Source organism: Plectrocnemia conspersa, unplaced genomic scaffold, assembly GCF_051122295.1.
Source record: "Plectrocnemia conspersa isolate PC_06_02 unplaced genomic scaffold, ASM5112229v1 ptg000006l, whole genome shotgun sequence".
NCBI lineage: Eukaryota > Metazoa > Arthropoda > Insecta > Trichoptera > Polycentropodidae > Plectrocnemia > Plectrocnemia conspersa.
This window is the reverse complement of record NW_028277170.1, coordinates 15,295,854-15,311,611: the sequence shown is the minus strand read 5'-3', so window position 1 is coordinate 15,311,611 and position 15,758 is coordinate 15,295,854. Positions and strand designations below refer to the sequence as shown.

General features: G+C 29.5%; 1 protein-coding gene and 1 long non-coding RNA gene across 8 annotated transcripts in view; both read right to left on the bottom strand.

The window, feature by feature from the left end:
• Positions 1-15,758, bottom strand: part of trio (trio Rho guanine nucleotide exchange factor) — a 323,623-nt gene that overhangs the window by 108,745 nt on the left and 199,120 nt on the right. The window lies entirely within an intron of this gene.
• Positions 641-6,189, bottom strand: LOC148234332 (uncharacterized). The gene is made up of 2 exons (XR_015810121.1): positions 5,507-6,189; positions 641-5,125 (listed from the first exon to the last, which is right to left on the bottom strand). It is a non-coding gene; the product is annotated as an uncharacterized LOC148234332 (long non-coding RNA).

The following is a 15,758-nucleotide window of genomic DNA, read 5'->3' as shown; positions in this document are numbered from 1 at the left end:
CGCTTTCATAGAAACTTATTATATTTTTATATGTATATATGAATATATATATATATATATATATATATATATATATATATATATATATATATATATATATATATATATATTTTTTTTTTACTTATTATAAAAATTGAGGGTGAATGGAATAAAAACACTCAACGAAGTTCCGAAAAAGTTTTTGGACACATCCTCATAATCCTGCACATGTTTTTTTCTCCCCGTTCTTTCATGCGTGAAGATTAGGCGTTAATTTATCCCCAAGGCGAAATTAAATCATTTAATCGAATCAGAGCTTTTAAATTAGTAGACTGAATAATAAAGATTGTAATTTTTTTATAATTGACAATAAAAATTGGTTCAATTGATATTTCTGAAATAATAATGTTTATGGTTAAGCCAAATTGATTATATACTGCAGAATTTATTATATACTGAATACTCAAGTTTTACATTCACATTTTTAGCACATTCATAGTATCAATCTATCTAATGGGAAGTTATTTCAACCCTTAACTAGATTTATTACACATATTTCGACACTTTAAGTTTTAAATGTGTTAATTGGTTATAACTAACACAATATTATAGATTGTTTAACTCAAACTGAATTTTAAAGGCATTATATTTTTTATAAATATTTTCACGACAAAGCTGGTGGTATATTATATTTTTTATATATAATTTAAAAGCAGTTCACAAATGCTCTTAATATCAATACTACGCTATTGAATTTAAAGATATTGACTTTACAAACCTACCTTTTATTTACAATACGGGAGATAAACTGCCGCAGATCAGCATATGTACTTGAACTAGAGTCTCATCTCACTTATATTATAAACAAAACCGATATATATTTAACCAGTCCGATGATCATCGCCTCGTTTGATTTATTGATAAGACTAATCAAAGATTTAATAAATAAATAAAAGTATAGTGCACGGATGAGAAATATTTTTCGTTGTATGCATCTTAGTTTATGTGTCATAGAAAAATAAATAGATCAGATTGGAAATCATCCGAAAAAATGGTATACATCTACATATATTATCAGATATTTCATTGATACGTCGGATACGAGCATTGATTGTTTGAAACACTGGGATCACAACGCACAGGAATATTCAAGAAAGGCAAGCAATTACTTTTAATATGTTAGGAAAATATTTTCTATTAATAAATATTTTTTCCTGTATTGTGCTGTACAAAATGCCAGTAAATTACTGCAGCAAATTCGTTGAAATATTTGTCTATTATTAAACAATATTACTTTGTTTCATTGTTAGTTCTAGATTTAGATGATTTCCGCTTTGTTTTTGCTCTGTTTATTAATCACTGCACATTTACGATTGTTCTGATATATGGGCCAACAGGCAACTTTAACGTCTCTATCGCATTCGCTATACATTGCAAATTATCGTTTTGGAGCGGATGCTTCCATTTTTTGCGTTTTAATCACTAACGCCATTCATAACAATTGGATAAGTTATATATATGCGGAAGTGACACCATCATATAAATTCAGCAACATTGTATTCCTATGATAAAATGATTACTCCATTAAGTAAATGTAAGTGCAGGCGCAATTAAAATAACCACTGTGAGCATCCATTGTGGAGTTTTAATGAAACAGTGGGATTTTAATTTTGTAGTAGTACGCATTGCATTATAGTGAAAATAAGTATCGCTATTGAATTTCTGTGACATTTTATTTAATTACCAACTAAACGCAGTGATAGTAAATTTCTTATTTTAGAAGCCAATAACACATTGTTGAATCTAAAATGTAAATGTAAGCCATTATTTTCTCAAATTTAGTTACCTGGCGTAAATTATCGTAAGTTTTCGATTTAATCCACACAGTATAACACAAGCTTATTAGAAACTACATGTAGACGAGAACATAATTACACACAAGGTGTTTCTAACATATGCACCAAACAATATGAGTACGTTTTCGTTGGTGGATAATAATACTAAATATAAATATAAAAGCCTTGTGTGCTTATTCGTAGTGTAAGCGATTGATAAGTATTTGTTTATAAAAAATCTAAGTAATTAGATGTTCAGATAGGAAATAGCTTGTTAAAGAATAAAACCATTTGGTTTCATTTTTTAATGATAATGCTATAACAAAACAGGAAAAATCCTTGTTTATTCAACTACGCTTTTATTATTTAAATTTAGTATGTCAAGCTCAACACATAATCTATTGTTTTTAGAGTGAATCAGTAATGAGTCAAGGAGAAAAATTGCACGCGTGGCATAACGAATTATTTCCATAATTGTAGAAAGAAATTCTTTGTATATGTGTCGTTTCGTAGAACAATATTTTTAAACAGCTAGATAATACATAGTATGTTAATAGTAAAGCAACAAAATAGTTTATTAACCCTTATGTCATGGCAAGAATGATTTTACTATTGCAGCCGAAGACACGACATTGTAGCCCAGAATAATTATTATTTTCTAAAGCCTTGATATTTTTTTATTATTTTATTTCATAGGCTACTCAAATTTTTATCAGTATATTAAGGTAAAAAGTTTATTTAAATTCGGCGTAAAATCTGTTAATCCATAGAACTATTTTGGAAGCAATTTTTTTATCAGTCTGTGCCTCCACCGCTCGTCAAAAACCCGTCTATTGTGATCCGTGGTTCTATCGAAAATGTTTTGTTTTTGTATCTAAAAAGTGTTTAATCCCAAACACGTGAATTATAATCTGTAGTTTGCAATCCAAAAAAGTGAATTAATAACTATTTTTAATTACGGAATGTTACTTTATAAATAAATGTGGCTGACGATGGTAACATCTTTGATGTAGAACATTTGCGTTATTAGGAAAATAATATTTCTGTTGGTGAATATAAGTAAAAAACTGAGGCAAATATTTCCGATAGTAAAAGAGGTATAAAAGTCTATATCGTAGATATTTATTTATTGAACGTTCCTTAATTATATCAATGTAATTGGGTAAATGTAAGTGGTATCGATGAAATTCTAAGATAACGACCATTTTTCTTGGGTAATGAACGAGTCAGACCAAAAATACCAAAAAAAATTCAGGAGTCATACGAAGGCTATTCATGTCATTAATTATTATTAATATTATTTTTTAAATACTCTCTATTTAAAAATATATTTTTAAACAACGCTTTCTACACAATTCGTTAGTTATATTTAAAAAATAATTATGATCCAATCCAAAATTTATGTGAGAATAGATTTCGAGAGCATTAAATTCCTAATCGTGAAATTGTTGTTGAGGAATCAATTGTAAATTATAAGGGTAGAATATGCTTCATTACACACAATCCTCAAAAAACACATAGTATATGCACACATGTATATGAAATCCGTGTGTACATTTTGGCTGATTCGCGAAGTTGATATATTTATTATTTTGTGCTCTATTTTGGGGCTTTAACGTCGCGAGGATTAAATAGGCTGAATGTTTTACTTTAATCGGAAGTCCTATAGTTGTACGATAGATTGTTGCGATACGGTTTTCATGCTGAAGGATATAATGTTTATAATAACGAATTCTACACGATTATATTATTTACTTATAATGTACTATTACAATTATTTATAACACAAGAGTCCTTTCACATGAAATTAAAAAGTACGCAAGAGAGAAGTTGCAACCTATAGATGAATAAGCAATAATATTATAATAGTATTTGTATGGAACAAAAATAAAACCGTCACGATGTACTACGCGTGGCTTATCAAATAGGTACTATTTAAATATAGTAAAAAAAAAACTTGCGATAGAAAAATCACAAAGATTTTTTAAACATGTGATCGAAAATTATATCTTTATACGAAATATTTATTTGAGAAATATTAAACGATGACAAATACAATAAAAACATTAGGTAAGTAATAGCAATGCATAAAAAATATTTAGTGTTTTATATATTAAAGTAATATTAAAAACAAATATTCCGTATTATTAAAAAGTTGTGTGAATTACAATAGTAAACGATTAATAAAATACTATTTACAAGGCATAGAGCGGAACATTATATGTGTTTTTTTTTCTAAATAGTGATAAGTAAAAAACCTAGTTTTTGTAAATAAATAAATTGAACAGCAGTGGATTTAATAAAAAAAAATATATTTAACTTTAAAGGGTGTCTACTTTTTAAAACTCTATTTACAAATGTTATTTAAGTCGAGCAATCTGAGCACGTATACATATACGTTGTGTGATGTAAAAGCATCCTGTATTGTGTTATTGGATTAAATTTAATCAAGACCTTGCACTGAATCGTTGTATGCAAGTCATTATTCACCGGTTGTCACCGTTTGCAGGGTCACTAGGCAAGGTTGCAAGGAGTTTCCACAGCTGAGCGAAAGCATCGTTTAAGGGATGGTTTTCGGGGGTGTCTCACGCATACACCCTACCGCAGGACCCATCCATGCACACACATACACGCACCGAGATCAATACCGGTCGTCCTTGGCCCGAAGAACTGGTTTGCCACCCCTGCTTGCTCCAGGGGTCCCAACCCCCCGAGACGGGGTCCAGGACCCCTAGCCCGGTTTCGGCATTCGCGTCACCGACGACGAGCGGGGCGCATCTCCCTTCTGCGTAATCGTACTAGGCTGCAAATTAAATTCCTGGCGTTGCTCCTGCTAAAGACTGCGGTCCGTTTGCTACCCCTGACCACTAATGCCTTCATCAAAGTCGGCTTCGTGTGCGCGAGTAGAGATTGCATATACTGTGTGTCAAAAAAATAATGAGGTGCCTATACATAACTTTTTTTAAAATATATAAATTCCTTAAACTAGTGCCTTTCAAACTCTTAGCATTCCTTAATATATAAATTGTTTAAAAAAAACCTTCACGCCATTCTAATGTTAAGCTAGGTAAATTTGTATAAAGTTCGCATCTGCTAGCTCACATGATCGGAGTCAGTAATATAATATATCGACAGACTCTTGGAAAGTATCGGCGTAACATCGGCAAAACTTTCCGTAAGAAATTATCGATATAAAGATGTTTTTTTTAGAGGTTTGTTTTTAGAATTCGCAACGCAATTGGCTGTCCAGCGACAGCCAATTTGACAGCTGATTTGTGCTCAGTTTGGTTTGCCATTGCACCATGAATAAACTTACGCCAGAACAACGCTTGCAAATTGTGCAAACTTAGCGTGCGCTACGTCCATTTTATGGTCGACGTAAACGTAAATCAAATAAACATGGATCGCTTCTGCACCACGCATACTCTAATTGATAATACGCATCCGCAGTGACGTCGTACAATGCGCACAAGTTGTTTCTGCTGTAGAGCGCAGTATGGAGGATGACCCAAATCAGCCGATTCGCACTTTATGGAATATTTTGGGGAAAGATCTTGGTTTATGAGCTTACCCATTGCGTGCGTCGTACGTTCGGTGAATTTGTCGAAAACAAGATTGTTCTTGATCCTCATTTTCACCACAAAATTTTGTTCAGCGATACGGTTCATTTTTGATTGAATCGTTACATCAACATGCAAAATTTCCGCATTTGGAGTGAAGAAAATCCACAAGCCATTAATGAGACGCCGTTACATCTATACAAAGTCACTGTTTGGTGTGATTTACAGTCAGTGGATATGCGCTATAGATCCATGATTATTGATTTTTTCGTTCCTCAATCGAACGGCATAAACGTGGAAGAGCTTGGGTTTCATAAAAACGGCGCAACAGGCCACAAAGCGCGCGCCACAATCAATTTATTGAAGGAAACATTCGATGAGCGCATAATTTTGCGTAATGGACCTGTGAATTGGCCTCCAAGATCGCGTGATTTAACACCTTTGAATTATTTTATGTGGGGATATGTGAAGTCACAAGTCTACACCGATAAACCAGAAACGATGGACGACATGGAAGCCAACATTTGCCGCGTTAATTGGACTTTATTCGAGCAATCCGCGGCGCTCATATGCCAGAAATTATATTTAGACACTAATGGCATGAAATTATTCTTCCAATAAAGCCAATATCATGGCCATTAACACGATTTGTATGTGTTTTTATTTAATTTTTTAGTTGTATACCTCTAAAAATACACCCTTTATAATTATTGCGGAAACACAAACGAACTTTTACGAAAACAATCAGTTACACGACAATATTTTTTTTAGGTTTAGGTACTAAAAAAAAATTGCTGAATCATTTTTCTGCTACCAGTGAGCCACTTAACTGACTTCAGAGTGATATAGAATGTGCAAGTATTCAGCGCTTAGATCAAAAAACACCTCGTTTAAAATTCGACAATTAAGAGCCCTTGATTTAATAAAATTGGCTATCTAACAGCGCATAACTCAGGTAACATACCAGCGAATTAACTCATTTAGCTTTTCCATAAATCTTTTTTGAACTCTTAGTATTAGTGCATATAATTGTATTTATTAAATCCACAAAATAGATTTTTTTCATGTCATTTACACCTGGATATCGTACAAAAAACACACTTCATTAAAAATAAGAGCCGCGCAATGACGATAATTACATAATTATACGGACGAGGTGAAGGATTAAGAGTCTTCCCTAATTATTATTTTATTCAATATTTAACACTTAATTATAAAAAGTGATTTTCAAAAAAATATTTTACTCAAAGTCACGATAGTCACGAAAACTAAATACACAATTAACACCAAGAATAGCAACATCAAAATTTTTAAATATATTGTTGCTAAATATGCAAATTTAACTGGAGCGATTGCAAAAAAATGAAACATCTAACGCCATTTTTAGACAATGCACTCCAAATATAAAACAAATCTAAGAAATACTGAAATACGTAAAGCAAAAATTTATTGTCTAAAAGTTAATTATAACCTGATACAACTTAATTCGACTGAAACATAATAATAATAATAAATTCAAAATGTTAAAAGGTAATTAATGTAAGGCAGGATTTAAAGATTTTGAAAATAAATATCACACTTTTTATTTTGAGTTTTTAAAAAAAATTAGAAATTTATATTTCAAATCGAAACATTGTATTTAATGATAAAAAAATATTTTGATCTCAAAGGATGTTTATTTCTTAAGAACTTTAATTACAAATGTTAATTGAGTCTAGTAATCTGAACTAATAATTTCTAAAATATATTAATTTTTTAAGTTATATTCTGAATATCATAATAATTAAAAATCTTAGCTATCATATTAATAAATATTTTTATCGACTTTTTAAGCCTATCTGTTATCTTTAAGCTGCTATTTCAGAGTTATAACTTTAATGTAGAATAAAAGTCACGAAGCCCGAGAATAATATTTGTTAAGTTAATTCACAAAAGGTGGTTTTGTAAGATATTTAATTACAACACATCTCGACTAGTTTTACCAATAGAGGCGTAACCCAGAGTGCTGTATAGGTTTCATTGAAATGCGCTACTGCATAGTTTCCGTCAGATTAAACGGAGTATGTGTATAGTGAATTCACACGGTGTTATGGCAAGGTCAAGAAGGGTCTGAGTGCATATAGGACAAGGTTAGTAGAGCAATGAGCGGGGCTCGTTCTCAGTAATATTCGTGAACATTTTCAAAAGAAGTACTATATGACGCTATTCTATTGAATGCCGGAAAGCAATTTCTGTATATGTACATTAAACCTCATTAAATCTGTATAGCAATTAAAATTACTCATAAACATACTATGAAAATATCACATCTTTCAAAAGCAAAAGAATTGTTAGAAAATAAAATTGACGTGTATGAAATTGTGCTTGTAAAAGAACAGGAGAGGAAAATATTTATGATACAAATCTTACATTGTCATTTGATTTTAAACAGTTTTAAGTTGATAATTGTGGAATCGGTATAATAACATTAAATATAAATTTGCATTTAAAAATTATATTTAAACTTCTGCAATGTATAATACTATTGTATAATACAATGAAATAATCTCTCAATCACAATTGCTACAATAATACTTTACTCTTGTTTTTATAATACTAAAGGTTTAATTAAATTGTTTTAAGCGAGTATCATTAAATATTTATGTATATGAGTATTGTTTTTCAAACGGAACATTTAACTATTGTTATTTTAAAACTACTAGGTTGATCTTGAATTTAGCCTGCTCCAATCGTAATAAACCCAATTTTAATTTTGTGCTATAATGAATATAATATTGCAAAGTCGTAGCTTTCGTTAAGGCATAGTCTGTGTCGTCTTATACACGCTTACAATATAAAAGTCAGTCTCGGCCTTTTAATTGTTAAAAAGTATCGGGAATTCTAGGACACTAAAGATTGATTGAATGAAAGAAGTTTAAAATTAACTTTCTTTGGCAGATTTTCGTTAATTTCTTTGGTATCATAAACTCTCGGAAAAGTTGCGCTATTCATTAAATACCGTGTAAAATCATAGCTTCGGAGAAAAATCAAGTAATTAACCGGAAATGGAAAAAACTACATTAAACTACAGGAACAAACGTCTATCATACGAACTTAACTAGCAAACACATTTTGGAATTTGTTCTAAAAAGCTATTTAATAGAAAACAATTAAATTAGATAATTTTTTACATATGTTTGCTCGGTGTAGGTTTTATCAGCAATACTTATCTCATGTGTTGGATTAATGATAGAAATAACCTTTAATTTAAATATAAGCACAAAATTCCAAAGCACATATTGCTTTAGAAGCTGAAGATCATATTTCAATGGTTTGAGATTTTCACCAAAATATGCTTGAATTATAACTGAATTCATCGTTTTTTCTATTTTTTCTTCAGTTCTAAATTGTAAAGATTTTTATAATATTGTAGCTAATAACAAAATAGTAAACATAAAAATAGTTGTATATAATACAATGTTTAGTATTGTACTTGCAGTTCTATATAAATGAGTGAAATTTCAAACGGAAATGCTAGTTGATTGTATACATTTATTTAAATATATTTTATATTTCGCTATACTGAAAATATATTTATGACTAACAACTATACCTTTTATTTATAAAAACACATTTTCTGTAAGATCTACCATAATATACAAAATAAACTCTTCGTTAAAGTTCAAAGCAACTGTAAGACATATAGTAAAAATAAAAATACTTATGAAGAACGAATCATGTTTTAGAAATCTCTAGACTATATAAACTAGACAATTAAACCGAGCTCATTAAACGAACGACACAATCGAAACGGTTTCCTTTACTCAAAATGAATGAAGTTTTGTATGCATCCCGAAGAAAGCTTCGTATCCTTCGTAGTTGCACATTGAACATCCGGTGAAAGAGATAAGGGTGCACTTTGATAAACGTTACGACACAAAACTTTACTCGATGTTCAAGCAACTCGTTTGCGAATGCTTCCTTTTGAATTTCAAATGAATAATTGTATATGTCACCTGTCGTAAACTCTATGCAAAATTGTTAAATTAGTGCACTGACAAATACTAATTATTTTAGCAGATATAATATTCGAAATGATTACATAATTATACATAAGCTAATTAGTACACTCATTCATTGTATAAATTTTCATATTCATTTCAATTAAAATCTAAATTTAATTAACTAAAGGTAAATGAAAACATACTATGTATATCTATCCCTTACATCTTATTTCTACAATAGTTGTTTATGTAGATAAATTTATTCCACGTATTAAGTATTAAAAATACTAATTGAAAGAAGCAAATTTAATTTTTCTAGCATTTAATTTATTCAAAGATTTTATATTAAATATTTATATTTTATTTTTTAAATTGTACCCACTAAGGATATAATATTCTATAAATATTTTTATTTTATACTCGCTAAGGATATTCTATAATATTATAATCGCAGCTGATTCTTTAATGTTAATGTTTTGGCATATTACGTAATTGTGTATATATTTAATATTTTTTTATCGTATTATATATACGAGTATTTAAATTTAAATTTATAATAAATATAATATACATAGTGTAAAAAAATATATAAAATATGAAACATACAAAATTAAATAAACCTAACCCTGTATACCTTAAACTAATGATATTGTAATGGGCTTAACTGTTTTAAAGTTTATGTTTGTATTTTAATTTAAATTTTGTTTTGTTGTAATCACCGATTCTTGAGATTAGTGGATTTGCATGATCTCGCGAGATACTTTTATAGTATTTTTCAGGTTGATAATAACAATATTATTTAATGAAAAGGGGAAATATCTCACGAACCGGCAATTGATACACACAGAAGCAACAATAAGTTTTATGCAAAATCTTTTAGTGCTATTATACGCAATATTGCATTCAACTAACGAGAGTATAATTGCAAGAATTTTATTATTATCAAAGTACAACTAACGAGAGTATATTGCAAGAATTTTTATATAAAATTTTTAGAATTTTATTATTATCAAAGTGCAGTCTAGTCGTTGATTTCAACCAATGTTCCATTATTCTCAATACCCTATATAAGTACTATATAGTACATATTAATACATTTTTAAAAAGCTTAAAGTGCATCTAGTTCACTTTCCGAGTCGATAAAATCGAAGTTATCGATGATACATAATATTGTAATATAAATTCCATTATAATTATTTTCCTTATACAGTTAAGCAACGATATGATTTATGTACAGTTATAATAAACTTTGAGAAATAGGGATGAGTTATAATATAACTGATAAATAATAACGTATATTTTTATGTTATCCATACAATCATTAAAACCATTATTTATGGTAAAATATAACTGTAAATTGCTTATTTTATTTTTTAAATACATAAATGTATAATTAAAAAACATATAATTATTAAGTAATTGATTATATTTTATTTATTTTATCAATAATGAATATTTAATTTATTATATTCAATATTCTGCATATCATCTTGTCGCACATCATAATAATGATATCTCGCTTTAAAGCCCAACTTGTTGGTAAGTTAACGAAAGTTAAAACTCTAACAAACACTTCGAACAGAAAAAACACGTAATATGTTATTATTGCAAATTTCAATAACCTGAATTAATTGCTTCTTTCAGTAGTTGTGGCCATATAGAATTACATAAATGTTAATTTAAATTGTATAGTTCGATTCGTAATACGATATAAAGTGCCTTGTTTCGTCTATTCGCCCATAGAGTCACCGTTTATTATAACTAATACCATTCAAATAATGTTTATTCTAAGTGGTTTGGATATAATTATATTGTGAATTGAATTATGCAAATATATAATTAATTACATTGGTTCTACGTTTTTGATAATATTTTAATAATATTAAAATGTTAATTATGTATGGCAATATAGGATATATATATATATGAATTATAAACTGACTCTTGAAAATCTATTATTTAGAATTTAAAAAAATAATAAAAAGTGAAATGTGATGAAAAAATAATTATATTTACAAAGATCTTACTATAGCTGCGTTATTGGTCGAATATTTAAATTCATTAGATACAAAAACATCTCCATTACATATATAAATTATTAATGTTACTTGTCTTCTATTCTTAAGGGCTAGAAATATTTTTTGCTCAGATTTTGTAATAGTAATAATATTATAAAATCCGAGTAAATTTTGTAAATAATAAATGCAGTAGACAGTTCACCGTCAAAAATAGTATAAAAATATTTATGAAGGTTTTTGAATAATTGCTGATGGGTTTGCTAAATATTTTCAAATCATTGGATCACATTTGAATTTGTGAGACACAGCATTATTGTCAATCAAAAAATTCAGTTTGGTTGATCTGAACTACATTCTGAAAGTCTGGTCTTTCAAACTCATAAATTACATAAAAATAAGAAGAAAAATTTCACAAAACATAAAAGAGCATGATTACTGCCTGCGTTGCTGTAATACATAAATAATTAAGAAATAATACAAAACTGTGTTTTTATATCTGCTATTTTTAGAAATCAAAAATTTAATATAAATAAGAAATATTCATATTTTAAATTTATTACAAATACGAATATTAAAAAATTCCAATTGGAATCTTCGATATAAATTATATAATAATGAAGGAAATGCGTTTAAAAACGCAATGGAAAAGTCAGTTAATATAATCAAAAATAAGCATTATAAAAAAATGGTTTCTTACTTGGCATTCGTTTTGACACATTACATCTCGCAGTTTTAGTTGATCTGATTTCACACAGTATTTTTAAATCATTATGTATTGCGATGGATTAATTCTTAAAAACATGACTACATATACCTTTTTGAAATATAAAAAAAATACAATTCAAAGAGTTATGTTCTTTCCCTTTATTGATTTAATTTTATATTTTATAGGAAAGACCTTTATTGTTTGTAAACAACTAACAGCTGTCAATGTCTATCTGTTAACAGTCAAACGTGTTTGTTTATTGTCCCTTCCTTTTCACCCGTTTAATACTTGTCCGTTTTAATTGTTTTGAGCTTATGATTTTCCCGATTATTGGACAAGGGAAAAGAGCTGAATGGAGTTAAACATTTAATTAATAACGAAATGTGAAATATTTAACAAAACTGGTCAATCGGGATAATAATAATTAGATGATAAATCGAGGCAATCAATAAATCGGGAACAAATACTGCGGGATTATTGAACATTGTTATTATGGATGATTCGCCGGGACTATAAAATTGGCAAAAAGTTGATTGCGAGAATGGTACATCGGGGTTTCAGTGTAATCGGACCATAAGAAAACGATCCGCGTGGGAATCGGCAGATTGTAAAAATGTATGGGGGCTTTCCACAGTTACGCCATAAAATTTGCCTGTCTTTAGTAATAAGTTTTAGACTTAAATTTGTGAAGTATAGTCTTTTGAGTAATTTTTTTAATTAATATATAAGCTTTATTCACAAAAGTATATGTGAGAAAACGTTTGTAGTTTTTTATAAATTCGACAGACTCTAAGGCCGGTTTCACACGTGCCGGATGGATTCACCCGGCACCGGGCCGGCGCCGTTTACAAAGCTTTCACACGTAGCCGGTCTCTGGCCGGTTTCTGGCCGGTTTCTTCCCAACCCGACCTATACCCCGTCAACTGGTGCCAGTAATTTAGGATTAACGGCTTCACATAAGTCCTTCCACACATTTCGGTTATTTTTTTATTTTTGTATGTATTCTACTAAGATAATTAAAAGAGATTACATTAATATAATTAAAATTTCGAGGTCTATTTCTTCCGCTATTGCCTAAACACGAGGAATATATATTATATTTTATTACAAGATACCACAATCACTGTCAACGGCCCGGTTCATGTTTGAGTTTTACCCCCACCACACTCAATTCGGTACCCGGCGCCGGACAGTTTAGTGAGCGCGGCCGGCGACAACCCGGCAGTCAGCGCCGAGCCGGCGCCGGGTAGATTTGTCCGGCACGTCTGAAATGATAGTACTAGCCCATACAACACCATCCCCACTACACGGCGCCGGCCCGGTGCCGGGCAAATGCACCCGGCACGTGTGAAACCGGCCTAAAACTATATAAGATATACAGTAAAAATATTAATTTATAAATTTATTCGAAATTAAGGGTTTTTAAAAACCGACATACACTATTTAGCATTACAGTAGTATGAGTATTAATTAATAGCTATATATATAAATATATTGATTATTTTTATTCATAAGTTTCACTATTTGTCTCATACTAAACCAAAAAATTAAGAAATCCACGCATAGTTGTGATGTTTATAAAAAAGTTTTTGGAAGGTATATTAATATCATTTACCGAAGTTCGCTCCAGTAATTTGTTGACTTTTATTAAAATATAATGGATCACGTAAAAGGCGTTAAAAATATAAGGACTATACATAAAGTGTCATTGTTTTATTTCGTAATAATATTTTTCAAAATTTTGTATAGATTTTAATTAAAGTAAACTCAATAAGCAACTCATGTACTACTTAATAATGCTACATTGATGGTAATTAGACTCTTTATTTGATCTTTCACACACCGAACCCAAGTCGATTATCCCAAAATATGGCCCGCTTCATATAATTAATTATAAAGATATAAATATCTATCTACTATATGAAATCGCTATACGAGTTTAAGTTATGTATTGTTAAATAAAAATATGTATATTTCAAGATTTTATAATTACGTATGACCAATAAAATTAATAATACACATCCAACGAAATCCAACTGTCCATTTACGAAAGGTTATTGATAATCAAAATGAGAAGAAAAGGAAGGATCCAAGTGGATATGAGATGAAAATATAACGAGGAAAATAACGAAAAGCTCTTCGTATACCTAACCTATGCACACAGTCAAGCGGTTGGTACTTGGTTTTGAGACTAATTTCTTAAATTGCGTCAACATTGAACAAAATTAATATCCTTAATTGATTAACTATTAAATTAAATATTCGATAATTAAGTGAATATTAAGCAGTTTGATTATAATTCGAGAAAAATAAATCGCTTTTCTCGCTATTAAAAATGGTATTTGAACAATTATATAATATAGTATATAAATAAGTAGCATTTGAAAACAATATTTCCAGAATTTACGGATTGTGTAAAATCACTGATTATTTCTTAAATGTGTCCAGAATACATTGGATACATTTCCTGTGAAACATATTTGTATTCCGTTGAATATAATACATGTATCAGATAAATCTATTTTGAGCCATTTCTAACGTAGAGAGGCAAGTTTTTTTATTTAATACATTGTCACAATGTAATTATCCTATTATATGACAACGTATAAAGACGACGTAAGTTTTATTGGAATCCCGGGATATAGGGAAAATTTCCCCCTTCTTTTTCGACGCAGTTACACATTTTGCAACTGTTTACAAATCTTATTTATTTGAATTTTCATCTGTAATTAATAAATTCTTGTCTAAAAAATGACTTTATATAATAAGAAAAAGTTGCAGTATTACATCACAGCATTGCCAATACTTATTTTCGATTAACAGGTCCCGCTAGCATTAACCTAAATAGAATTAACCGAAATTGTCAAAAACTTACTCGACATTTTTCGCAACAAATGTCGCCTTTCAAAACATATTCAGTGTGTGGTATAGCAAAATATTCCCTTGTAAAATGGCGTCATATTTCACACACGAGGTAATTAAATACATCAGTAGGATCAAAGCTCCCGTACTACCAACTTTTACATACATAATTCGACGGCGGGATTAATGCAGATTTGAAGGGTATACTCTTGGATAAGACTGAATTAGAAAAGCGGCTTATCGAACGATTATTGTAAAAACTAGATTTTAATAGGAACTTTAGTACGGTTTTAGATTTTTTGACCCTTGCACATAATATATACTAGATTGGGGTTCTTAAAAAGGCAAACTATAATTTGTCTGATCGATTATTTGTTAATAGAAAATTGTTTTGCTATTTTCGTAATATTTATATTGTACTAGTAATGTACATTTTAAAAAATACGCCTCGTATATTAAGTATCCATTATATATCATTAATAATAAGCTGAGTTTGAAGCTTTGTAAAAATAAAAAGAAGTGATCAAATAAGTATTATATAAAAATTATTATTGACAGAGATATTAATTAATTCTGCAACGGCATTACTGGTGATTATGTAGGAACTAATCATTAATTAGAGTAGACAAATTACGGCCTGCGAGCTAAGAATAGCATTTATATTTTAAAGCTCTTTAAATTTCAAAGTATGTACTATAATGGAATGACCAACCATCGAGTTAAGGATTTACGAGATATGACCATATGTGGTGCTTTTATTGCTTCGTATTTAGTTGTGACTTGACGCAGTAAAACGCGACGATACTTTCTACAAC